At 43.4% G+C, this 26,229-nt stretch overlaps 1 protein-coding gene across 1 annotated transcript in view; it reads right to left on the bottom strand.

Moving 5' to 3' along the window:
* LOC138664646 (NXPE family member 2-like) overlaps window positions 1-20,503 on the bottom strand; it is a 123,893-nt gene extending 103,390 nt beyond the window's left edge. Inside the window, exons 1-2 of the mRNA XM_069751532.1 lie at window positions 20,383-20,503; window positions 16,547-16,608 (exon numbers count right to left, since the gene is read on the bottom strand). The gene's annotated coding sequence lies outside the window, so the exon portion shown is untranslated. The remainder of the gene's footprint in view (window positions 1-16,546; window positions 16,609-20,382) is intronic.
* Window positions 20,504-26,229: the final 5,726 nt, after the last annotated feature.

The following is a 26,229-nucleotide window of genomic DNA, read 5'->3' as shown; positions in this document are numbered from 1 at the left end:
CTAGGAAACTAACGATGGACACATGGACAAGTGCATGTGGGCAGGCACAGTTCATCTTGCTGATGGCACACTGGGTTAACATAGTGGAGGACGGGACCCAGTCAGGCCTTGGGATGGAACATGTCCTCCAGATGCCAAGGATTGCCATCACAGTCTATCGCTCCTGCACCTCATCCTCCTCTTCCTCCTCCTCTTCTTCAGTCTCCATCTCTGAAATGACCACATCAGTCACAAGCTAGAAGCACTGAACACTGCCTCAGCCAAGCGGCAACAGGCTGTGCTGAAGCTAATATGCTTAGGTGACAAACTGCACAATGCTGAACAGTTGTGGACAGCTCTGAAAGAGCCGGCAGATCTGCGGATGACACCGCTGAACCTACAGCCAGGCATGGTCATGGTCAATGCTCGGATTGGAAAATTTATGAGAAGAAAATGAGGTATCAGAGTTCATCACCACCAGCTGGAAGGGAATAACACAGCACTATTAAGACCGGACAGAGTTCACCTGACAGACATTGGCCTCTGGCTTAGAGGATGGAGTTGAACAGGTCCTAATGTTGATGGGTTGGGGGTCGGAGTCCTGTGTAGGTCATACACGGGATCCTTCGTGGTGGAAGAAGCGGAGGAGGGCAAAGGTTCTTAACTGCTCATTGGCTAAATTGCTTGTCAATCGCGGACAGGACCTCGGCGATGAGCCACCCCTTATGAAATGCAATTGCCTTTCTCTGTTGATGTAATTATTAAACTGTGACCGAACTGTTCAAGCCACCTAGGACTGTCTGTGTTTCATTGCAGGATTGGTTGGAGGGGGAAGGCACTGTTTACGACACACAGGTCTCCACAGTTTGGCAGGCACGGAATTGCATAAGGAACGTGCCTCTGACTGTGGAGCCCATGTGACTAAAGCCAATAAAATACCATCAGTGCCCAATTCCCCTATTGCACCACTCCCCTTGTTGATGCACTAATTGGGATACCCCTGCCGGCCAATGGTTCTTAAAGGGGAAGGCTCCTACGGCAACACTTACAAGGTTAAATCCAGGTGTATGGGTCAGTAGCTTCCTCTTTCCCACCTGGCCGACACCTGGAAGCTTTTGCCCCACTTTCCTTCCCTTATGAGGTGTGAATTGCTTTACTATCTGGTGGATAGATGTAAATGTGTAAAAAAAAAATGATTATGTATATATAACTAACCATTGTTAGCGATACTAAGTCACAGCGGAAGAAGCAGAGGAGGGCAAAGGTTTGTAACCCCTCATTGGCCAAATTGTCTGTCAATTGCGGACAGGAGCACAGTGATGAGCCGCCCATTACGAAATGTAATTGCCTTTTTCTGCTGATGTAATTAACTCCTTAATCCCATTGGACGTACTATCCCGTCAAGGTGACCAAGGACTTAATTCCTAATTCCCAGTATTGGGATTGTACATCCAGTGCGATCAGCCATGCTCATGGGGGGAGTGCGGCCGATTGCTGCTTGTGTCGGCTGACTATCTCAGCTGACATCCGCCACTATGTGCCAGGAATGGTCACGGACCGCCCCCGGCACATTAACCCCTGACACAGTGCGATCAAATATGATCGCAGTGTTCCGGCGGTATAGGGAAGCATCGCGCAGGGAGGGGGCTCCTTGCATGCTTCCCTGAGACCATCGGAGTAACGTGATGTGACCGCGTTGCTCCGAGGGTCTCTTACCCCCCTGCTCTGCCTGTGTGATCACTGATCTGACACAATGCACAGCAACGTGTCAGATCAGCGATCTGTCAATATAATGTGATGCCCCCCGCTGGGGCAAAGTTAAAAAGTTTAAAAAAAAATTTTTTTACATGTGGAAAAAAAAAAAAAAACTAAATAAATAAATAAATAAAAAATAAAAAATATTGTTCCAATAAATACATTCCATTATCTAAATAAAAAAAAAATAAAAGTACACATATCTAGTATTGCCGCGTCTGTAACGACCCGACCTATAAAACTGTCCCACTAGTTAACCCCTTCAGTAAACACCGTAAAAAAAAATTAAAAAAAACAAGGCAGAAAAAAAACCTTTATTATCATACCGCCGAACAAAAAGTGGAATAGCACGCGATTAAAAAGACAGAAATAAATGACCATGATACCGCTGAAAATGTCATCTTGTCCCGCAAAAAACGAGCTGCCATACAGCATCATGAGTGAAAATATAAAAAAGTTATAGTCCTCAGAATAAAGCGATGCAAAAATAATTATTTTTTCTATAAAATAGTTTTTATCGTATAAAAGCGCCAAAACATAAAAAAAAATCTAAATGAGGTATCGCTGTAATCATACTGACCCGAAGAATAAAACTGCTTTATCCATTTTACCAAACACATAACAGTATAAACGCCCCCCCCAAAAAAAAGAAATTCATGAATAGATGGTTTTTGGTCATACTGCCTCACAAAAATCGGAATAAAAAGCGATCAAAAAATTTCACGTGCCCGAAAATGTTACCAATAAAAACTACAACTCGTCATGCAAAAAACGAGCCCTCACATGACTCTGTGGACCGAAATATGGCAAAATTATAGCTCTCAAAATGTGGTAACGCAGAAAAATATTTTCTGCAATAAAAAGCGTTTTTTATTGTGTGACAGCTGCCAATCATAAAAATCCGCTAAAAAAACCCGCTATAAAAGTAAATCAAACCCCCTTCATCACCCCCTTAGTTTGGGAAAAATAAAAAAAAAATAAAAAAATGTATTTACTTCAATTTTCCCATTAGGGTTAGGGCTAGGGTTAGGGCTAGGGTTAGGGCTAGGGTTAGGGTTATTGTTAGGGTTAGGGCTAGGGTTAGGGTTGGGGCTAGGGTTAGAGATTGGATTACATTTACGGTTGGATTAGGGTTAGGGGTGTGTCAGGGTTGGGGGTGTGGTTAGGGTTATGGTTGGGATTAGGGTTAGGGGTGTGTTGGAGTTAGGGGTGTGGTTAGGGTTGGGGTTAGGGATGTGGTTGGGATTAGGGGTGTGTTTGGGTTAGAGTTTCAGTTAGAATTTGGGGTTTCCATTGTTTAGGCACATCAGGGGCTCTCCGAATGCGACATGGCATCTGATTCCATCCAATTCTGTGTTGAAAAAGTAAAACACTGCTCCTTTCGAGCTCTCCCGTGCGCCCAAACAGGGGTTTACCCCAACATATGGGGTATCAGCGTACTCAGGACAAATTGGAAAATAACTTCTGGGGTCCAATTTCTCTTGTTGGGAAAATACAAATTTGGGGGGCTAAAAAACATTTTTGTGGAACAAAAATAATTTTTTATTTTCACAGCTCTGCGTTATAAACTGTAGTGAAATACTTGTGGGTTGAAAGTTCTCACACCACATCTAGATAAGTTCCTTGGGGGTCTAGATTCCAATATAGGGTCACTTGTAGGGGGTTTCTACTGTTTAGGTACATCAGGGGCTCTGCAAATGCAACGTGATGCCTACAGACCAATCCATCGACTTCAAATGTGATGTGGTCCCTAAATAAAAATGGTGTTGTAAAAATGAGAAATTGCTGGTCAAATTTTAACCCTTATAACTCCCTAACAAAAAAAAATCTTGTTTCCAAAATTGGGCTTATGTAAAGTAGACATGTGGGAAATGTTACGTAAGTATTTTCTGTGACATATCTCTGTGATTTAAGGGCATAAAAATACAAAGTTGGAAAATTGCGAAATTTTCAAAATTTTTGCCAAATTTCCGTTTAAACACAGGTAATATCGAAGAAATTTTACCACTGTCATGAAGTACAATATGTCTTGAGAAATCACTGTCATAATCACCGGGATCCGTTGAAGCGTTCCAGAGTTATAACCTCATAAGGGACAGTGGTCAGAATTGTAAAAATTGGTCCAGTCATTAACGGGGTTTAAGTGGTTAATAAACTGAGACGGACCTGTTCAATTCACATAGGACTGTCTGTGTTTCATTGTGGGATAGGTGGGAGGGGGGAAGGCACTGTAGACAACACACAGGTCTCCACAGTCTTGTGATAGCAGCTGTCCTTAGGCTCATCAGAATGTATCACATAGAAACAGCAAAGCGCAAGGTTAGCCCTTTGAAGGATTTTTAGTATGGTGGTTCAGCAACTGTATCATCTTTAGAGGACTCTGATTGCTAGACTGGTCACACATAACTGGACAACTACTCTCTCCCTCCAATCAGATCTGACACTAAGTTATGTAATGGCATCAGTGTGCCTAGCGTGGTGGCACAAGTCCTTTTATAACCTCTGATGAATTAATGCAGCCAACCAATCAAAGAAATGCTACTACTGAGATGGCTGGCTGGCAATCCCTACATGTTATTGACTGTATAACAGGCGCCAGCCAAACATGCATGGCAGGAATTCGAGCATTACATCTAAGCAGCAGACAACGTACACCAAATGCCAAGCACATCATAGCACCCAGATACTCAAGGGATATCCGAGTATCACCGATCACATTCACTCATCACTATTGACCACCAACTCAATAGTTTTAATATTTACCTATGAAATTAAAGAACAAAAACTGTCTTTTCTGGATCTTTTGTTCACTAAAACAAAGAATGAGGCACTACAAACAACCATATTCTGAAACCCAACTGCCAAAAATGCACTCCTCAAATGGGATAGCTATCATCTGCTTCCCCTAAAAAAGCTACCCCAAGTGACAATATTTTTATTAAGATGTAATTGTTCAGAGAAAAGGGTGAGGGTAGTGTCACGATATGGTATGAAATATCATATAAGTTTAGTTGCTCTTCAGCTCATGAGGTGGGCTAAACCACCCCCCCCCCTTCACTAGCTGACTCTCCATGTTTCTCTCTGGGCTACGGACTGTATGCTAGAAGGGGGTTTTATTGCCCTGGGGTCATAAATTCCAGGCTTGAGGAAATTCCCTCACCCCTCCCACCTGCACTAGTTGAAACTGGAAAAGTGGCTCCAAAATTCATGAAAGATTCTTTGTTTGGTTTTTATACAATATTATGCACCATGTTTACGGTAAGAACACGAAAACATAAATTCGTATTCCCACTCGGTGTATGTACCCATCCCTTGAAACTCGGGCTTCTAACTCCATCTGGTAAAGAAGTAGGGTTTTCTCTGTAAATATGTATCCCAGATAGGACATATTTGATCTCATTAGAATGCTCACGTTAATCCGAGATGATTGATGGGTTTGTTAGAACTATGACGTGTTTTGTAGTGAAGTTATAGAAATTAGAGAAAATAGTTTAAAGTTTACTCAGAATGTAGAGAGAGGAGGGTCTGGATAAGCCAGCCTTTCTGTGATGTCACAGCCTTAAGGTATTAAGTTTGTGGCAGGCTTCCCCAGCTCAGATTGCTTCCTGACTTCTTGTCTGCTCCTGAAGCCAGCAGCACGTCCAAATGAGCTGGGACGTATGGTTGCCTGTCATTCTTTGAACATGTAAGTGTTATCTTTTCTCCTTTATTCCCTTTATGTTATAATTACCCTTGTACATACAGTGGGGCAAAAAAGTATTTAGTCAGTCAGCAATAGTGCAAGTTCCACCACTTAAAAAGATGAGAGGCGTCTGTAATTTACATCATAGGTAGACCTCAACTATGGGAGACAAACTGAGAAAAAAAAATCCAGAAAATCACATTGTCTGTTTTTTTTATCATTTTATTTGCATATTATGGTGGAAAATAAGTATTTGGTCAGAAACAAAATTTCATCTCAATACTTTGTAATATATCCTTTGTTGGCAATGACAGAGGTCAAACGTTTTCTGTAAGTCTTCACAAGGTTGCCACACACTGTTGTTGGTATGTTGGCCCATTCCTCCATGCAGATCTCCTCTAGAGCAGTGATGTTTTTGGCTTTTCGCTTGGCAACACGGACTTTCAACTCCCTCCAAAGGTTTTCTATAGGGTTGAGATCTGGAGACTGGCTAGGCCACCCCAGGACCTTGAAATGCTTCTTACGAAGCCACTCCTTCGTTGCCCTGGCGGTGTGCTTTGGATCATTGTCATGTTGAAAGACCCAGCCATGTTTCATCTTCAATGCCCTTGCTGATGGAAGGAGGTTTGCACTCAAAATCTCACGATACATGGCCCCATTCATTCTTTCATGTACCCGGATCAGTCTTCCTGGCCCCTTTGCAGAGAAACAGCCCCAAAGCATGATGTTTCCACCACCATGCTTTACAGTAGGTATGGTGTTTGATGGATGCAACTCAGTATTCTTTTTCCTCCAAACACGACAAGTTGTGTTTCTACCAAACAGTTCCAGTTTTGTTTCTTCAGACCATAGGACATTCTCCCAAAACTCCTCTGGATCATCCAAATGCTCTCTAGCAAACTTCAGACGGGCCCGGACATGTACTGGCTTAAGCAGTGGGACACGTCTGGCACTTCTGATCTGAGTCCATTGTGGCGTAGTGTGTTACTTATGGTAGGCCTTGTTACATTGGCCCCAGCTCTCTGCAGTTCATTCACTAGGTCCCCCCGCGTGGTTCTGGGATTTTTGCTCACCGTTCTTGTGATCATTCTGACCCCACGGGGTGGGATTTTGCGTGGAGCCCCAGATCGAGGGAGATTATCAGTGGTCTTGTATGTCTTCCATTTTCTAATTATTGCTCCCACTATTGATTTCTTCACTCCAAGCTGGTTGGCTATTGCAGATTCAGTCTTCCCAGCCTGGTGCAGGGCTATAATTTTGTTTCTGGAGTCCTTTGACAGCTCTTTGGTCTTCACCATAGTGGAGTTTGGAGTCAGACTGTTTGAGGGTGTGCACAGGTGTCTTTTTATACTGATAACAAGTTTAAACAGGTGCCATTACTACAGGCAATGAGTGGAGGAAAGAGGAGATTCTTAAAGAAGAAGTTACAGGTCTGTGAGAGCCAGAAATCTTGATTGTTTGTTTCTGACCAAATACTTATTTTCCACCATAATATGCAAAAAAAATGATAAAAAAACAGACAATGTGATTTTCTGGATTTTTTTCTCAGTTTGTCTCCCATAGTTGAGGTCTACCTATGATGTAAATTACAGACGCCTCTCATCTTTTTAAGTGGTGGAACTTGCACTATTGCTGACTGACTAAATACTTTTTTGCCCCACTGTATTTGCAATTGTCTCATTTATAACTTCTTTATAAAATATTTTTAATAAAGCACTGCCTAATTATTTTTATGGGATATAATATTTAATATTAGTTCGTTCATCCTGCTCTAAACTTACCCTGTCTTCTGAAGGGAAATACGCTACTGTGTTGGGTTAGCTTCGGACCCGTTTAATCGAAGCTGGTGGCAGTGATACCGATAGTGTGCAGACTTTTGGGTTGTGTTGTAGTGGCGGCGGCGTTAATAATTATTGTTCCTGCCTGAGTGGGAGTAGTTATCGCGTCGCTGCAGCGTGCCCAATAGCCAGTACATAGCAGGCAGTCTGTCTGGCGACTAATTACCCAGGGTGCAGTACCTAATCTGACCTGAGAGTAAGGGGGCGCCAGAGAGCTGCAAGTGTTATGTGGAACTGTAAGCGGGATATACATAAATCCCTGCAGTTTGTGGTATATTGAAAGCAGTGGGATACCTAGAATAAGCCCTGTTATGAACTGGTGATTTAGAACCACAATGGACCTGGTGGTTAAGAGCACTGAAAATGACCTGATAGTTACTAATAACATAGGACGAGCTCTGAGACGTGGGAACTCTGCTGACCGCAATCCCTAATCCTATCACACCACACTAGAGGTAGCCGTGGAGCGCTCCTGACCAGACCTAGGCGCCTCGGGCACAGCCTGAGAAACTAGCTAGCCCTGAAAATAGAAAAATAAGCCTACCTTGCCTCAGAGAAATTCCCCAAAGGAGAAGGCAGCCCCCCACATATAATGACTGTGAGTAAAGATGAAAATACAAACACAGAGATGAAATAGATTTTAGCAAAGTGAGGCCCGACTTACTGAATAGACCGAGGATAGGAAATATAGCTTTGCGGTCAGCACAAAAACCTACAAACAACCACGCAGAGGGCGCAAAAAGACCCTCCGCACCGACTAACGGTACGGAGGTGCTTCCTCTGCGTCCCAGAGCTTCCAGCAAGCAAAACAAACCAATATAGCAAGCTGGACAGAAAAAATAGCAAACAAAAGTAACACAAGCAGAACTTAGCTTATGCAGGGCAGACAGGCCACAAGAACGATCCAGGAGAGAGCAAGACCAATACTGGAACATTGACTGGAGGCCAGGAACAAAGAACTAGGTGGAGTTAAATAGAGCAGCACCTAACGACTTAACCTCGTCACCTGAGGAAGGAAACTCAGAAGCCGCAGCCCCACTCACATCCACCAAAGGAAGCTCATGGACAGAACCAGCCGCAGTACCACTCATGACCACAGGAGGGAGCCTGACCACAGAATTCACAACAGTACCCCCCCCTTGAGGAGGGGTCACCGAACCCTCACCAGAGCCCCCAGGCCGACCAGGATGAGCCAAATGAAAGACATGAACCAGATCGGCAGAATCAACATCAGAGGCAAAGACCCAGGAATTATCTTCCTGACCATAACCCTTCCACTTAACCAGGTACTGGAGTTTCCGTCTCGAAATACGAGAATCCAAAATCTTCTCCACTATATACTCCAACTCCCCCTCAACCAAAACCGGGGCAGGAGGATCAACGGATGGAACCACAGGTGCCACGTATCTCCGCAACTATGACCTATGGAATACGTTATGGATGGAAAAAGAAGCTGGGAGGGTCAAACAAAAAGACACAGGATTAAGAACCTCAGAAATCCTATACGGACCAATGAAACGAGGCTTAAATTTAGGAGAGGAAACTTTCATAGGAATATAACGAGACGACAACCAAACCAAATCCCCAACACGAAGTCGGGGACCCACACAGCGCCTGCGGTTAGCGAAACGTTGAGCCTTCTCCTGGGACAATGTCAAATTGTCCACTACATGAGTACAAATCTGCTGCAACCTATCCACCACAGTATCCACACCAGGACAGTCCGAAGACTCAACCTGCCCTGAAGAGAAACGAGGATGGAAACCAGAATTGCAGAAAAACGGCGAAACCATAGTAGCCGAGCTTGCCCGATTATTAAGGGCGAACTCAGCCAAAGGCAGAAAGGACACCCAATCATCCTGATCAGCAGAAACAAAACATCTCAGATATGTTTCCAAGGTCTGATTGGTTCGTTCAGTTTGGCCATTTGTCTGAGGATGGAAAGCCGAGGAAAAAGACAAATCAATGCCCATCCTAGCACAAAAGGCTCGCCAAAACCTCGAAACAAACTGGGAACCTCTGTCAGAAACGATGTTCTCCGGAATGCCATGTAAACGAACCACATGCTGGAAAAACAATGGCACCAAATCAGAGGAGGAAGGCAATTTAGACAAGGGTACCAAATGGACCATCTTAGAGAAGCGATCACAAACCACCCAGATGACCGACATCTTTTGAGAGACGGGGAGATCCGAAATAAAATCCATAGAGATATGTGTCCAGGGCCTCTTCGGGACTGGCAAGGGCAAAAGCAAGCCACTGGCACGAGAACAGCAGGGCTTAGCCCGAGCACAAATCCCACAAGACTGCACAAACGAACGCACATCCCGCGACAGAGACGGCCACCAAAAGGATCTAGCCACCAAATCTCTGGTACCAAAGATTCCAGGATGACCAGCCAACACCGAACAATGAACCTCAGAGATAACTCTACTCGTCCATTTATCAGGGACAAACAGTTTCTCCGCTGGGCAACGGTCAGGTCTATCAGCCTGAAATTTTTGCAGCACCCGCCGCAAATCAGGGGAGATGGCAGACAAAATAACCCCCTCTTTGAGAATACCCGCCGGCTCAGGCAAACGCGGAGAGTCGGGCACAAAACTCCTAGACAGAGCATCCGCCTTCACATTCTTAGAACCCGGAAGGTACGAAACCACAAAGTCAAAACGGGAGAAAGACAGCGACCAACGAGCCTGTCTAGGATTCAACCGTTTGGCAGACTCGAGATAAGTCAAGTTCTTGTGATCAGTCAAGACCACCACGCGATGCTTAGCTCCTTCAAGCCAATGACGCCACTCCTCTAATGCCCACTTCATGGCCAGCAACTCTCGATTGCCAACATCATAATTACGCTCAGCAGGCGAAAACTTCCTGGAAAAGAAGGCACATGGTTTCATCACCGAGCCATCAGAACTTCTCTGCGACAAAACAGCCCCTGCTCCAATCTCAGAAGCATCAACCTCGACCTGGAACGGGAGCGAAACATCTGGCTGGCACAACACAGAGGCAGAAGAAAAACGACGCTTCAACTCCTGAAAAGCTTCCACAGCAGCAGAAGACCAATTGACCACATTAGCACCCTTCTTGGTAAATCAGTCAACGGTTTAGCAATACTAGAAAAATTACTGATGAAGCGACGATAAAAATTAGCAAAGCCCAGGAACTTTTGCAGACTCTTCAGAGATGTCGGCTGAGTCCAATCATAAATGGCCTGAACTTTAACAGGGTCCATCTCGATAGTAGAAGGGGAAAAAATGAAACCCAAAAATGAAACCTTCTGAACACCAAAGAGACACTTTGACCCCTTCACAAACAAAGAATTCGAACGCAGGACCTGGAACACCATTCTAACCTGCTTCACGTGAGATTCCCAATCATCCGAGAAGACCAAAATATCATCCAAGTATACAATCAGGAATTTATCCAGGTATTCTCGGAAGATGTCATGCATAAAGGACTGAAATACTGATGGATCATTGGAAAGCCCGAATGGCATAACCAGGTACTCAAAATGGCCCTCGGGCGTATTAAATGCTGTTTTCCATTCATCGCCCCGTTTAATACGCACAAGATTATACGCACCACGAAGATCTATCTTGGTGAACCAACTAGCCCCCTTAATCCGAGCAAACAAATCAGACAGCAGCGGCAAGGGGTACTGAAATTTGACTGTGATTTTATTTAGAAGGCGGTAATCAATACAAGGTCTCAACGAACCATCCTTCTTGGCCACAAAAAAGAACCCTGCTCCCAATGGCGACGACGACGGGCGAATATGACCCTTCGACAAGGATTCCTTTACGTAACTCCGCGTAGCGGCGTGCTCAGGCACAGACAAATTAAACAGTCAACCTTTAGGAAATTTACTACCAGGAATCAAATCGATAGCACAATCGCAATCCCTATGCGGAGGTAGGGCACTGGACTTGGGCTCATCAAATACATCCCGGTAATCTGACAAGAACTCTGGGACCTCAGAAGGGGTGGATGATGAAATAGACAGAAATGGAACATCACCATGTACCCCCTGACAACCCCAGCTGGACACAGACATAGATTTCCAATCCAATACTGGGTTAGGGACTTGTAGCCATGGCAACCCTAACACGACCACATCATGCAGATTATGCAACACCAAAAAGCGAATATCCTCCTGATGCGCAGGAGCCATGCACATGGTCAGTTGGGTCCAGTACTGAGGCTTATTCTTGGCCAAAGGCGTAGCATCAATTCCTCTCAATGGAATAGGATACTGCAAAGGCTCCAAGAAAAACCCACAGCGCCTAGCATACTCCAAGTCCATCAAATTCAGGGCAGCGCCTGAATCCACAAATGCCATGACAGAATAGGATGACAAAGAGCAGATCAAAGTAACGGACAAAAGAAATTTCGACTGTACCGTACCAATGGTGGCAGACCTAGCGAACCGCTTAGTGCGCTTAGGACAATCGGAGATAGCATGAGTGGAATCACCACAGTAAAAACACAGACCATTCCGACGTCTGTGTTCTTGCCGTTCAGCTCTGGTCAAAGTCCTATCACATTGCATAGGTTCAGGTTTATGCTCAGATAATACCGCCAAATGGTGCACAGTCTTACGCTCACGTAAGCGTCGATCGATCTGAATGGCCAAAGGCATAGACTCATTCAGACCAGCAGGCATAGGAAATCCCACCATGACATCCTTAAGGGCTTCAGAGAGACCCTTTCTGAAAATTGCTGCCAGCGCACATTCATTCCATTGAGTGAGCACAGACCACTTTCCTAAACTTCTGACAATATATCTCTACCTCATCCTGACCCTGACACAGAGCCAGCAAATTTTTCTCTGCCTGATCCACTGAATTAGGTTCATCATACAGCAATCCGAGCGCCAGAAAAAACGCATCAATATCACATAATGCAGGATCTCCTGGCGCAAGAGAAAATGCCCAGTCTTGAGGGTCGCCACGTAATAAAGAAATAATGATCTTAACTTGTTGAACTGGGTCACCAGAGGAGCGGGGTTTCAAAGCCAGAAATAGTTTACAATTATTTTTAAAACTCAGAAACTTAGCTCTATCTCCAGAAAACAAATCAGGAATAGGAATTCTAGGTTCTAACATAGAATTCTGAACCACAAAGTCTTGAATATTTTGTACTCTTGCAGTGAGATGATCCACACAAGAAGACAGGCCTTTAATGTCCATCACTACACCTGTGTCCTGAACCACCCAAATGTCTAGGGGAAAAGAAAGACAAAACACAGTGCAGAGAAAAAAAAATGGTCTCAGAACTTCTCTTTTCCCTCTATTGAGAAGCATTAGTACTTTGGGCCTCCAGTACTGTTATGAACTGGTGATTTAGAACCACAATGGACCTGGTGGTTAAGAGCACTGAAAATGACCTGATAGTTACTAATAACATAGGATGAGCTCTGAGACGTGGGAACTCTGCTGACCGCAATCCCTAATCCTATCACACCACACTAGAGGTAGCCGTGGAGCGCTCCTGACCAGACCTAGGCGCCTCGGGCACAGCCTGAGAAACTAGCTAGCCCTGAAGATAGAAAAATAAGCCTACCTTGCCTCAGAGAAATTCCCCAAAGGAAAAGGCAGCCCCCCACATATAATGACTGTGAGTAAAGATGAAAATACAAACACAGAGATGAAATAGATTTTAGCAAAGTGAGGCCCGACTTACTAAATAGACCGAGGATAGGAAAGATAGCTTTGCGGTCAGCACAAAAACCTACAAACAACCACGCAGAGGGCGCAAAAAGACCCTCCGCACCGACTAACGGTACGGAGGTGCTTCCTCTGCGTCCCAGAGCTTCCAGCAAGCAAAACAAACCAATATAGCAAGCTGGACAGAAAAAATAGCAAACAAAAGTAATACAAGCAGAACTTAGCAGGGCAGACAGGCACAAGAACGATCCAGGAGAGAGCAAGACCAATACTGGAACATTGACTGGAGGCCAGGAACAAAGAACTAGGTGGAGTTAAATAGAGCAGCACCTAACGACTTTACCTCCTCACCTGAGGAAGGAAACTCAGAAGCCGCAGCCCCACTCACATCCACCAAAGGAAGCTCATGGACAGAACCAGCCGCAGTACCACTCATGACCACAGGAGGGAGCCTGACCACAGAATTCACAACAAAGCCCCTGCTGTAAACTAAGAGGTCAATAGCCTTGAGTGTGTTTTCTCATCACATTGTTAGCAGTGGAGGGATAACTAAGATAAGCCCCCCTGCACATGTGATAGCCGTCTGTTGGCCGAAAGTCACCTCAATCCGTGACGTAGGGGTGACGGTCACGGTGGGAATCCTGACCCATTGGTGACAGCGGTCAGGGGAATCGTGACAGGTAGTGTTTCAACACTCTCTTTGTTCTAAAAGTTAGAACTTTCTCCCAGCAGCAGGAGAAAAATTGAGGACAAAACTGTTCGTCTAATAACCACCTTTGACAATGGGGCACTAGATGTGAGGAATATCCTAATTAACACTAGACATATTAAAGATGGATAAGGATTTCGGAAATCTAGTAAGCCCCTCCCCAGAATTAAGTGCTGAAAGAATCGATCTATTGGTGACTGTATAGTACATTTTCACTTTCCTGTTTTACCAACTACTGAAATCTGGCTCCCCAATAGACCGAAAGACTGTTATTTATGTCAGGGATATGTAGCGTGTCCTTTTATAGAGACAGGTAAAACTTTTACAAGTAAGATTGCACAAAGAAATTATCAATGACTTTATATCCTATTAAAAATGAAAGTTGTGGCAAAGAATACATTGAAAGATTATATATAAATTCAGGAGGAGAATGAGGGAAAACATCAGTGATATTTCCAACTGCCGAGATATGTGGTGTGTGTGTTCGAGCGTTGCATCGGGTCTGAAATTTATGGACTGGGTGAGACCGGAACCATTAATACTACTATCTAGGACTTTATTATCATTATTTTATTTCTTGAATATACTTTTGTTGTGTGTGTTTTATATAAGTTAGAGCTCTTTAAATGAATCCTATTAAAAGTTAGATTTTAAATCTTTTCTTCTGCATACCTATTAGACTACTTTGAGGAGTACTACAGTGTGTCTGTAAAGTCATGGTGCACTTTTATAGTTTACATTTTGGCGCCCTTTCTCTGGCCCAATCATATCAGACCTGTTCATGAGGAGAGATAACAAGAACCAATCTAACAACACAAAATCATTTAAACTGTTGCTGAGCCCCCAGTCAGACTAACCCCTGATAAACTGAACTCTGATTAATACACTGCCAGGTCTGTGACATCATGCAACCACAAGCTTATGCTATCGTTTGGATGTGTGTAGGGCAATAAAATGGAGCCCACATCAAACTGCACTTAATAGGTATGAAAATGGGGGAGTTTTTCTTTTATTTGGAGCAGATTTCACATTTCTATCGTTTTTTGCTGCTTTCCAGTGACTGGTCAAAAGTGCACCATGACTTTACGGGCACACTGTATTTAGCCATCCTCATTGGATGGCTTGGTTGCTTGCATACTTACTGTGGACACCTCCATGATGTATCTCTAATTGTCAGTGATTTATATTGAATAGATACCATGAATTCTGGGGACTTTATAAAGGCCACCATAGGAAAATCAAAAGTCATCGTTCATTATTCATTAAAGTTTAAAACAAAAGATAAGATGTTCCTCCAAAAAATAAATAAAACATTTGTAAAGAAAAAAATAGGGCATGATATATGTGAAATTATTTATCTAGAATAAAGCAAAATGAAAGGAAAACAATGAGGCTGCCGTCACACTAGCAGTATTTGGTCAGTATTTTACATCAGTATTTGTACGCCAAAACCAGGAGTGGAACAAATAGAGGAAAAGTATAATAGAAACATATGCACCACTTCTGCATTTATCACCCACTCCTGGTTTTGGCTGAGAGATACTGATGTAAAATACTGACCAAATACTGCTAGTGTGACGGCAGCCTGAGGCTTTACAACTTTTTTTTACTAATATGTGATGAGAAATTCCCTGTAGATCAGAAGGGGTCTGCTAAAAATATTTTTTCCCATGTGCTGGAAGGAGTGCTCTACTTCTGCATGAGCTCACAAATATATTGCACTAATGTGCAGGTTAATACTGAACACCCTCTGCCGTAGATTAATATATTTTCATAGTGTGGGTGTAGACTGTCTAGTCATCTGATTAGATAGTAGATAGTAACATCAGGGTAACAATATATGATCACCAGAAAATTAAAAATTATGTAAAAATAAATTTTTTGTTACAAATTTTCAAACTATAAGCCTAAAATTTCTAAAAACCTGTAAACTATGTGTTAAAAAATGATGCCTGCATTGGCAACTAAAACAAAACATATTTTTATCCCAACAAATAAAACTAAAGTCATTAAAGTAATATGCGCATGATAAACAACACAATTCACCCTAGTGAATTAATGTCCACCAGCAAATATAAAACCAATATCGAAGTGAACATAAACCATAATAACCGAAAAGGTATATAAAAGATATAATTTTATTGAAAATAAAAAATAAAAATTACAAAAAAGGAAAAAACAACCAATAATACTACAACATGTAACAAAGGATATTTTGAATGAGTAGACCAGATCCATATAATATAAAAGGTACTAAAAAAGTATATACTAAAATATATAACTCTCCAAAGTGCAACAAAATGAGACAAAGTAGATGACCCCAAAAAAATAAGTCATCCATCTCAGTAAAGTGCATATGCATCCATCATAAATAGTCTAACCTAGACAAAATAAGTGCATAAAGCTCTGGAAAAATACTAGTACCAGTGTGAAGATGATCTGTGACCCTCAAGGACTCCGACTCCAACGTACGTTTCGCCAAAGGTACACTGGTACTAGTATTTTTCCAGAGCTTTATGCACTTATTTTGTCTAGGTTAGACTATTTATGATGGATGCATATGCACTTTACTGAGATGGATGACTTATTTTTTGGGGGTCATCTACTTTGTCTCATTTTGTTGCACTTTGTAGGGTTATATGTTTTAGTATATACATGTACTTTTTTAGTACCTTTTATATTATATGGATCTGGTCTCCTCATTCAAAATATCTTTTGTTACATGTTGTAGTATTATTGGTTGTTTTTTCCTTTTTTGTAATTTTTATTTTTTATTTTCAATAAAATTATATCTTTTATATACCTTTTCGGTTATTATGGTTTATGTTCACTTCGATATTGGTTTTATAATATGCGCATGAATCAATTGAAACCACCTATAGCAATCAATGTAATTTACAAAACACTAAATACTTACTGTTACATTTCTCTACATCAACATATTCAGGGTTTTGGGGAATTTCTATTGCAATGTTCTCTCTGAGAAGAAAATGATAAAGCAAGGGTATTAAAAATATTGCTGAACTACTGGACAAAGAAAAGTAAAAAGCCTTTTTTTAATACTATGTTCCAATCCGAGCTATAATGAAAGCATTCTTATGGAATTACCATACCAAAGTTCCCACAACAAAAATAGTAACAGTGATAAAATTAAAACACAACACAAAAAAGCATGCAATCCAATACTCACATTTATGCCTCTAAAATGTCCAGATGCACCACTGCACATTAATTATGGATGGTTTGCATTATGTGCATTTCACCTATCCCTATCTTAGGGCTGGTGTAGACAAGCATATTTTCAGTCGGAGTGCAATCTGACGAAACATCGGATCGCACACAGACCAATGTTATTTTATGAGACCATGCTAGTAGCAAAGCCACAAAAGAGGACAAAAAGCCGTCCAAAAATTCAAAAATACAGCTGAAAAAGGGCAGCACCGCTTACCCGCCCAGGTCTCTGAACAAATGTACTACAGGATACAGCCAGCCCATGTAGCAAAGATGTTGCAAAACACAGGTGCAAAATACTAAATAGACGGCCACTCACAACCTACCAGTTCATGGATGGGGTGACTGCTTAGTATACAGGTCCTTCTCAAAAAATTAGCATATAGTGTTAAATTTCATTATTTACCATAATGTAATGATTACAATTAAACTTTCATATATTATAGATTCATTATCCACCAACTGAAATTTGTCAGGTCTTTTATTGTTTTAATACTGATGATTTTGGCATACAACTCCTGATAACCCAAAAAACCTGTCTCAATAAATTAGCATATCAAGAAAAGGTTCTCTAAACGACCTATTACCCTAATCTTCTGAATCAACTAATTAACTCTAAACACATGCAAAAGATACCTGAGGCTTTTATAAACTCCCTGCCTGGGTCATTACTCAAAACCCCCATCATGGGTAAGACTAGCGACCTGACAGATGTCAAGAAGGCCATCATTGACACCCTCAAGCAAGAGGGTAAGACCCAGAAAGAAATTTCTCAACAAATAGGCTGTTCCCAGAGTGCTGTATCAAGGCACCTCAATGGTAAGTCTGTTTGAAGGAAACAATGTGGCAGAAAACGCTGTACAACGAGAAGAGGAGACCGGACCCTGAGGAAGATTGTGGAGAAGGACCGATTCCAGACCTTGGGGAACCTGAGGAAGCAGTGGACTGAGTCTGGTGTGGAAACATCCAGAGCCACCGTGCACAGGCGTGTGCAGGAAATGGGCTACAGGTGCCGCATTCCCCAGGTAAAGCCACTTTTGAACCATAAACAGCGGCAGAGGCTCCTGACCTGGGCTACAGAGAAGCAGCACTGGACTGTTGCTAAGTGGTCCCAAGTACTTTTTTCTGATGAAAGCAAATTTTGCATGTCATTCGGAAATCAAGGTGCCAGAGTCTGGAGGAAGACTGGGGAGAAGGAAATGCCAAAATGCCTGAAGTCCAGTGTCAAGTACCCACAGTCAGTGATGGTGTGGGGTGCCATGTCAGCTGCTGGTGTTGGTCCACTGTGTTTCATCAAGGGCAGGGTCAATGCAGCTAGCAATCAGGAGATTTTGGAGCACTTCATGCTTCCATCGGCTGAAATGCTTTATGGAGATGCAGATTTCATTTTTCAGCACGACCTGGCACCTGCTCACAGTGCCAAAACCACTGGTAAATGGTTTACTGACCATGGTATTACTGTGCTCAATTGGCCTGCCAACTCTCCTGACCTGAACCCCATAGAGAATATGTGGGATATTGTGAAGAGAAAGTTGAGAGACGCAAGACCCAACACTCTGGATGAGCTTAAGGCCGCTATTGAAGCATCCTGGGCCTCCATAACATCTCAGCAGTGTCACAGGCTGATTGCCTCCATGCCACGCCGCATTGAAGCAGTCATTTCTGCCAAAGGATTCCCGACCAAGTATTGAGTGCATAACTGAACATTATTATTTGTTGGTTTTTTTGTTTGTTATTAAAAAACACTTTTATTTGATTGGATGGGTGAAATATGCTAATTTATTGAGACAGGTTTTTTGGGTTATCAGGAGTTGTATGCCAAAATCATCAGTATTAAAACAATAAAAGACCTGACAAATTTCAGTTGGTGGATAATGAATCTATAATATATGAAAGTTTAATTGTAATCATTACATTATGGTAAATAATGAAATTTAACACTATATGCTAATTTTTTGAGAAGGACCTGTACATTTGAACAATAGAGGTCTGCAGGTAGTGATGGGCGAGCACTAAAATGCTCGGCTGCTCGTTGATTGGGTCGAGCAAATTGAAATACTCGGGTACTCGGCCAGAACAACGAGCCCAATGTAAGTCTATGGGAGACCTGAGTATTTTTACCGCGATCCCCCCGGGGGTCCTTTTAAGGTTTAAAAAGTCTGAAAATGATGGAATCACTGCTCAAATGACAGAGGGACATCATGGGGATCGCCCCTGGAAGCATTCCTGACTCCTAGGTCACAGACTTAATCATTTTTTCCAAGATTCATGCCATTTTTCCCGATGCCACATAAAACACATGAAAACGAAACCAAAACGGATTTTGCTTGGAAATATGTCAAGGTACATCCTTTGCAGGTTAATGACTTGCCTGTAAGGCTAAATATTTAACCCCAGACCAAAAATTCCCTCTCCCAATTAGGCTTAGTTCAGACGCTGCGTTTTTGAAGCGTTTTTCAACTTTAACATTGCTTTCAACCACTACAAATGCATTCACTGGGAAATGTCATTGTAACATTTAACAACCCTAGCTGGCCATGTGGTGTGTGACACATAAGCAGACCCATCTTGTTTCACTTATGAAGGAGGGATTCTCAAAGTCACAGAGCCTATTTTTACTGGTGCATCAGGTGGCATTAATCTTCTTAAAGGGCCATTATGAAACAGTGGGTCTCCTAAGCTGTTGTAGCCTCTTCTGTGAGTGGATGTGCTGCCAACAATTACGATGCACCACGATATCCCTGTCATAAGTCCAGGGGGACTCCAGGAAAAGTGTTCCATTGAATTCAAGGCGTGCCCTGATACCAATTCCCATGCATCCCAATAAGCCTTTGAACTCACATACTGGATGGGCCCAGGAAAATCCACTTTACATCCACATGCATTTTGTGCTCCATACTCCTTTGTTTTATACATTGGCAGGAAGGCGAGCCCTGCTGCATAGTCATATGCACCCCATTAGGCATTGGAACCCACATACTGGATGGGCCCAGGAAATTCACTCATATTTTTTAATGGTTCCCTCTTTGCACAATTATTTACAGGAGAATTTTGCTATTTTATTTGACATGTTTTTAACACTAAGGTTCAGATACGGCTTTAAAAAAGGCAAATACTTGCAATACAAGACAATTTTATTGCAAACTACAAAATTCAAGGAATAGTATGATTGAATAGTGTCAGTGCGTACACTTTTGCATGTGTTAACATACACAGGTTAATAAGTACATATAAGGATTAAATAAATATAGTGAATATGTATATATGAAGATTGACTACATACAGCACAGTTAGATCATCACCAAGTGGCTTTTAAACATCATCCGTCTGGAATATCAGAGAAGCAACACCAAGACACAGGATCCCTGGGAGATTACCTACTCTGCATGGGCGTCCCCAATTATGCAGTTATCAGCACACTGTACATGTACAGGTACCCCAGTTTTGGCATCTGTCTTAGTCATGTTTCTCTGGTCTTATACAGTGAATAGCACTATGTAGTAACTCTAGTTTCACACGTACCTTCAAGTGGCCACTTTTCAAGGTTGGATGAAAATGAGATACCATGGAGTCATCAGATGAGGGGCCATAAACCCCTAGAAAATAAAAGCCAAAAGGATTTTGATAAAACCACCACCGCCATAGTTTCAGTAAACCTTAATGTTTTACAATGACAAACAGCAAACATATAAAGGCTTAGAACTGTTTGTAAAGTGAATAAACAAACATTTAACAATATTGTGTCACTTTGAGCATTGTCTGTCACATCTATAAATGTTTTACAAGAAATGCAACTATGTGATTGTCTGAATGCATTCAGTATACAGTATTTTAATCTTGCTTACAAATCGCCATTTGTATATTCTCCATTTGTACATTTGAGGCAGACAAAGTTAAGGCTCGGAAGGAGAGAAACAAATATAGTGGACAAAGGTATATTTTTAATGAACCACTGAGGCAAAGTAACAGCATTGCTTTATCAAATTTCTATGAAGTGTATTGTGTCCAATGTCAGCAACCAGGCAACACAAAAATGAGCTTTTCAAGTGAGCTCTTTAAGGTACACAAATGTTATGATTATGAAGTGTTTGCCAACAAGGATGTGGTTTCACCAATGGGGGTATCTTTTGTAAAAATAGACTAGTGCCATCACAGCCCCCTTGACCAAACTTCACCAGCCTATAACAGTACAAAGCACGTTCAGCCTGGTGATCTAGTGGCAGTTAAACAAGAGACATTGCAGGAGACAGACTTAAGAAGTAGGCCCAAAGGAATGCCATCCCCAATTCCCCAATGTGGTGTCCTTTCTGAACTGTGCCAGTAGTGCCATTACAGCCCCCTTGGCCAAAATGCACCGTGCAGAGCACGTTCACCCTGGTGAACTATCGGCAGTTACAGACCAGATTGCAGGAGACTGAGTTAAGAAATAGGCCCAATGGAATGCCATGCCCAATTCCCCATTATTGTGTCCTTCTTGGACTGATTAAAATAGTGCCATTACAGCTCCCTTGGCCAAAATGCACTATACATAGCATGTTCACCCTGGTGATCTAGTGGCAGGTACAGGACAGATTGCAGGAGACCGAGTTAAGAAGTTGGCCCAAAGAAATGTCATGCCCAATTCCCCAATTTGTTGTCCTTTTTGGACATAAAAATATAGTGCCATCACAGCCCCTGTGCCCAAAAATCACCGGATCATAACAGTACTGAGCACGTGCACCCTGGTCATCAAGTGGCAGTTAAAGGACACATTGCAGGAGACAGACATAAGAAGTAGGCCCAATGTAATGTAATACCCAATTCCCCAATGTAGGGTCCTGTTTTTACATAATGAAATAGTGCCTTCACAGCCCCCGTGCCCAAAAATCACCGGCCTATAACAGTACTGAGCACGTGCACCCTGGTCATCTAGTGGCAGTTAAAGGACACATTGCAGGAGACAGACTTAAGAAGTAGGCCCAATGTTCTGTAGTGCCCAGTTACCCAATGTGGGGTCCTGTTTTTACAAAATGAAATGGTGCCTTCACAGCCCCTGTGCCAAAAAATCACCAGCCTATAACAGTACTGAGCACGTGCACCCTGGTCATCTAGTGGCAGTTAAACGGCAAATTGCAGGAGACAGACTTAAGAAGTGGGCCCAATGTAATGTAATGCCCAATTCCCCAATGTGGGGTCCTGTTTTTGCAAAATGAAATAGTGCCTTCAGAGCCCCATGCCCAAAAATCACCTGCCTATAACAGTACTGAGCACGTGCACCCTGGTCATCTCATGGCAGTTAAAGGACACATTGCAGGAGACAGAGTTAAGAAGTCGGCCCAATGTAATGTCATGCCCAATTCCCCAATGTAAAATCCTTTTTTTTTTTAAGAAAAGAGTGCCATCACAGACCCCTTGGCCAACATGCACCCTACAGAGCACGTTCACCTTGGTGATCTATTGGCAGGTACAGGACAGATTGCAGGAGACTGAGTTAAGAAGTAGGCCCAAAGAAATATCATGCCCAATTCCCCAATGTGTTGTCCTTTTTTAAAAAAAATAAAAGAGTGCCATCACAGCGCCCTTGGCCAAAATGCACCGTACAGACCACGTTCACCCTGGTGATATAGTGGTTCTGGATGTGGAGGATGAGGATAAGGATAAAAACAAACAGACCAAATCTGGAAGCGTATATCCATGTGTGGTTGTGAAGAGGTGCATGAGAATACACCTCCCCAAAACAGAGAATGTATTTCAGGTTATGTTTCGCTGGTTTCACTTGGTGGTGTACAGAAGTCTTTCCCAATCCAGGCCTTGTTCATTTTGATAAAAGTCAGCCTGTCAGCATTTTCAGTTGACAGGCGGATGCGCTTTCTGTTATAATTCCACCAGCGGCACTAAAAACCCACTCTGACAGAATGCTAGCAGCAGGGCAGGCTAGGACCTCCACGGTGTAGATAGACAGTTCATGCCACGTGTCCAGCTTGGATACCCAATAATTAAAAGGCACAGAGGAATCACGGAGGACGTTTGTACGATCTGCAAGGTACTCCCTCACCATCTTCCCAAACATTGTACTTCTTGTGACAGCCCCCCTTGCCTCTGTGTCACCACGATGAGAGTGTCTGAGAAATCTATGCCAGAACTTGGCCATTGTTTCCCTACCTGAGCTGGATTGTACTTCTGTCTCTATCGCTTGGAGTCCTTGGTTGTACAACAAGCCCTGACGTCTGCTGCCAGCGTTCTCACTTGGGAATTTTCTAACTAATTCCGCTACAAGGGCCCTGTGGAACTGCAACATTTTTGTACACCTCTCTGCCTCAGGCAGAAGAGATTGAAAGTTCTCCTTGTAGCGTGGGTCTAGAAGTGTCACCAACCAGTAATGAGTGTCACACAAAATTTTGATAATCCGAGGATCACGTGAAATGCAGAGCAACATAAAGTCAGCCATGTGTGCCAAACTGCTAACTGGCAAGACTTCCGTGTCCTTACCAACAGGACGACTGACCATGCTGTTGTCCTCCTCCTTATCTTATTCCTCCCTGTCCTCAGGCCATACCTGCTGAACAAAAGCTAATACAGATTTGTTTGTAGTACCATCTATAGCGCATGAAAGTAGCTCCTGCTCTTCTTCCTCCTCTTCCTAATTGCCTACCAATCCATGTTGAGAAGACATGAGGCTGGGCTGAGTGTTATCCCCCTGTATGTTTCCTTGCTCCATGTCCTCATGCTCCGACTGCAATGCATCCTCTTTGATTGTGAGCAGAGAGTTTTTCAGAATGCTGAGAAGCGGGATGTTGATGTTAATTATGGCATCATCGACTCTCACCATCTTGGTGCAGTCCTTAAAGTTTTGGAGGATGTTACATATGTCTGACATCCATGTCCACTCCTGACGTCTTATGTGTGGAGTCTGACCTGAAATTCGATGGCCTTGTTGATGTTGGTAGTCAACAACGGCACTCTTCTTCTCACAAATCCTTTCCAACATTTGAAGCATAGAGTTCCAATGCGTGGAGACATCACACAACAGTCGGTGAGCTGAAAGCTGAAACCGCTGCTGAAGCACGGCAAGGGCAGCTGAAGTGGTAGCTGACTTTCTGAAATGAGCAGACAGATGGCATACTTTTACTAGCAGATCTGGCAGCTCTGGGTAGCTTTTCAGAAAACGATGAACCACGAGGTTAAGCACATGGGCCAAGCAAGTTACGTGTGTGACCTCACCTTGCCTCAGAGCTGCCACCAGGTTACGGCCGTTGTCACACACGACCATGCCTGGCTTTAGGTTCAGCTGTGTCATCCAAACATCTGATTGCTCTTTCAGCGCTTTCCTCAATTCTTCTGCATTGTGCGGTTTGTCACCTATGTACAGTAGATTAGCTTCAGAACAGCCTGTTGCCGCTTGGCTGAGGCAGTGCTGCAGTGCTTCCAGCTTCTGACTGATGTGTTGATTTCAGATATGGAGGGTGAAGAGGAGGAGGAGGAGGTGCAGGAGCTGTAGACTGTGGAGGCAACCCTGATTGACATAGGGCCAGCAATCCTCGGTGTGGGGAGGATGTGTTCCATCCCAAGGTCCGACTGGGTCCTGGCTTCCACTATGTTAACCCAGTGTGCCGTCAGTGAGATGTACCGTCCCTGGCCTCAAGCACTTGTCCACATGTCCATGGTTAGGTGGACTTTCCCGGTAACAGCATTGTTGAGGGCACAGGTAATGTTGTGGGACACATGCTGGTGTAATGCCGGTACAGCACAACGGGAGAAATAGTGGCGACTGGGGACCAAGTACCTTGGGACGGCCGCCGCCATCAGGTTGTGGAAAGATTCCATCTCAACAATCCTAAAAGGCAGCATTTCTAGCACAAGCAGAAGAGAAATATTAGAATTGAGGACTGTGGCCTGTGGGGCGTTGGCTGGGTATATCCGCTTGTGTTCCAAAGATTGGGTTATAGACAACTGAACACTGTGCTGGGACAAGGACGTGGATGGGCTTGCTGATTGTTGCTGCTTGACTGTGGGCCACAACAGGTGCAGGGCTAGAGGCATCTTCACATGCATGGTGTACTGGGGATTGGCTTCTATGCAAAACAGTGGAAGAAGCAGTGATGTGACCAGCAGGCAGTGGTCGTGGAGCCTGGGGTTTGGCCCTCAAAGTCTGGTGCTTTGCTTGCATGTGCCTGATCATGCTGGTGGTGGTCAGGGTGGTTGTTTTGCTACCCCTGCTGATGCGGGCATGGCAGGTGTTGCAAGTGGCCTGTTTGGGGTTATCGGCAGAGTCTTTAAAAAATAGCTAAACTCGGGAAGATCTCACAGGTGGAATGGCAACTTCACTCATGTTGGTGTTACGGGGAACGTATGCATGCCTTCTGTCTGTGGCAACCACACTACTTCTTCCTGCTTGTTGGGGGGATATGCCTCCTTCCTCATTTGTGCTGCTGTCCTCGCTATGCATGTCCTCCTGCATGTTGGGTCAGTCACTATGCCATCCACACCTCGTCTTTCACATCCGCACTCTGCTCCTCCTCCTGACTTTCTGGCAATTGTGTCTCTTCATCACCTTCGTGTGACCGGGACTGGTCAAAGCTTTGGGCAGCTCTACATGCGGTCTCATCTTTCCCCACTTCAAGTTGACCGACAGAGATTATTGAATCTTGAAATGGAAAACTGAACAGCTCATCAGAGTGTCCAAGTGTGGGATCAGTTGTCTCAGAGCACTCGGCATGGTGGGAGGAAGGAGGATCAGGGTGAGGAATATCCTGGCCACACTCATGGCTACTCAGTCTTGACCATTTGGAAGACAAGGTGGTGGTGGTGGCTAAGTGACTGGAAGCATTATCCGCTATCCAACCAACAACCGTTTCACACTGCTCTGACTTCAATAGTGGTGTGCTGCGGTCCCCTAGAAACTGGGACAGGAAGGTCGAGCGAGAAGATGTGGGTCTTTGTTGTTGCCCATCTTCACCTTGCCCACGGCCTCGTCCTCTGGATGCACCATCAGCATCACCTACACTTCCCCGTCCCTTGCCCCTTGCCTTAACCATTTTAAATGGACTACTGCACTATTTCAAATGTCTTTATTAGTAACAAAATAATATGTGATCAGTATGCCTGCAAATCTACGATTTTTCAAACCCAAACACGAGGCAGGCCTCAGCCTGACCTAACAGACTGTATTCAATTTTTTATTTAAAGTTAATTTATGCGAAAGCGCTGAATAGGATTTGAGCATCTCACAGCCAAAAAATAAGTACACCGGCCTCCAATGGCAAAACTTGGAGCAGAGATATATGACGGCTGTAACGGAAATACCACACTGGCAAATCTGTTGCCTTTCAAATTTTTGGGGGTGCTAAATTGCACTGTATAGAATTTGAGTATCACACAGCCACAAAGTAA

This window comes from Ranitomeya imitator, chromosome 2, assembly GCF_032444005.1.
Source record: "Ranitomeya imitator isolate aRanImi1 chromosome 2, aRanImi1.pri, whole genome shotgun sequence".
Classification (NCBI taxonomy): domain Eukaryota; kingdom Metazoa; phylum Chordata; class Amphibia; order Anura; family Dendrobatidae; genus Ranitomeya; species Ranitomeya imitator.
Note: the sequence above shows the minus strand (reverse complement) of the source record. Positions and strands in the feature narration are given on the sequence as shown.